Source organism: Macaca thibetana, chromosome 15 (assembly GCF_024542745.1).
Source record: "Macaca thibetana thibetana isolate TM-01 chromosome 15, ASM2454274v1, whole genome shotgun sequence".
In the NCBI taxonomy this organism is placed as follows: Eukaryota; Metazoa; Chordata; class Mammalia; order Primates; family Cercopithecidae; genus Macaca; species Macaca thibetana.
The window spans coordinates 91,367,977-91,370,000 of record NC_065592.1 but is presented as its reverse complement, the minus strand read 5'-3'; the positions used below and the strand labels follow the sequence as shown (position 1 = coordinate 91,370,000).

Below are 2,024 nucleotides of genomic sequence, written 5' to 3'. Positions count from 1 at the left end.
TGACTGGCTTCTTCCATCATTCAAATATCCTTTCTCAGAGGTTCGTTCTATCTCATCACTCAATCAAAGATTGCCCCTTGCCCTTCATTTTTTTTTCTTTCAGCTTCTCATTTTATTAACATCATGGTATTTATCACTTTCCAAAATCATATTTTTTATGTCATTGTTTACATGTTCAATGTTTATCAACAACCCTTCCTCACCATCATAGAATCAGAGTTTCCATGAGCAAAAGAGTCTTGTGGGTCATCGGCAAAGCCTGAGTCCTGTTCTCTTTCTCTCCTCCCCAGACAGTATGAGCTTCACCACTTGCTCCAACTTCTCTACCAACTACTAGTCCCTGGGCTCTGTCCAGGTGTCCAGCTACGGCACCCGGCCTGTCAGCAGCGTGGCCAGTGTCTATGCAGGTGCCAGGGATTCTGGTTCCAGGATCTCCGTATCCCGCTCCATCAGCTTCCTGGGTGGCATGGGGTCCAGGGGCCTGGCCGTGGGGATGGCCGGGGGTCTAACAGGAATGAGAGGCATCCAGAACGAGAAGAAGACCATGAAAAGCCTGAACAAACGCCTGGCCCCGTACCTGGACAGAGTGAGGAGCCTGGAGACCAAGAACGAGAAGCTGGAGAGCAAAATCTGGGAGCCCCTGGAGAAGAAGGGACCCTAGGTCAGAGACTGGAGCTATTACTTCAAGACCATCGAGGACCTGAGGGCTCAGATCTTCGCAAATACTGTGGACAATGCTCGCATCGTTCTGCAGTTAGATAATGCCCGTCTTGCTGCTGATGACTTTAGAGTCAAGTATGAGACAGAACTGGCCATGCACCAGTCTGTGGAGAACGACATCCATGGGCTCCACAAGGTCATCAATGACCCCGATGTCACCTGGCTGCAGCTGGAGACACAGATCGAGGCTCTCAAGGAGGAGCTGCTCTTCATGAAGAAGAACCACGAAGAGGAAGTAAAAGGCCTACAAGCCCAGATTGCCAGCTCTGGGTTGACCGTGGAGGTAGATGCCCCCAAATCTCAGGACCTCGCCAAGACCATGACAGACATCCAGGCCCAATATGACGAGCTGGCTTGGAAGAACTGAGAGAAGCTGGATAAGTACTGGTCTCAGCAGACTAAGGAGAGCACCGCAGTGGTCACCATGCAGTCTGCCAAAGTTGGAGCTGCTGAGATGATGCTCACTGAGCTGAGAGGTACAGTCCAGTCTTTGGAGATCAACCTGGACTTGATGAGAAACCTGAAGGCTAGCTTGCAGCAGCCTGAGGGAGGTGGAGGCCTGCTACACTCTGCAGATGGAGCAGCTCAACGGGATTCTGCTGCACCTGGAGTCAGTGCTGGCACAGACTTGGGCAGAGGGACAGCACCAGGCCCAGGAGTACGAGGCCCTGCTGAACATCAAAGTCAAGCTGGAGGCTGAGATCACCACCTACTGCTGCCTGCTGGAAGATGGCAAGGACATCAATCTTGGTGATGCCCTGGACTGCAGCAACTCCATGCAAACCATCCAAAAGACACAACCCGCCAGACAGTGGACGGCAAAGTGGTGTCTGAGACCAGCGATACCAAAGTTCTGAGGCATTATGCCAGCAGAAGCAGGGTACCCTTTGGGGAGCAGCAGGCCAGTAAAAAGTTCAGAGGGAAAAAAAAAAAAAGCCTTGTTTATATTTTTTACCAGTCTGTTCCCAGTATTCAGGGTAGTGCCTAGTGAAGAGCAGATCCTTAATAAATATGGAAGAATGGAAGACAATGGATTCAGTGATCTCCCAGCCATCCCAGCTGCAGCAGTCTGGGGGCCAGTGCACCTTTAGCTAGGATAATTCAGCTCCAGGAAGTACCATGACCTGGGATAGTTGTTTTTAGTGACTTTCCCTAGCTGTCCTCATCCCCTGCCTATCCTGGACATAACTTTCATCTCCTGAAGGCACTGTTGTTAGAGTCAATTACATACAAAGGAAGATTATGGGGTAAGGGTAGCATAAGATGGGATGAATTAAAATATTTCAAACAGTGCCTAACTCTTC

General features: G+C 50.1%; 1 pseudogene; it reads left to right on the top strand.

Moving 5' to 3' along the window:
- The first annotated feature begins 295 nt into the window (after positions 1–295).
- Positions 296–1,708, top strand: LOC126937322 (keratin, type I cytoskeletal 18-like; annotated as a pseudogene).
- Positions 1,709–2,024: the final 316 nt, after the last annotated feature.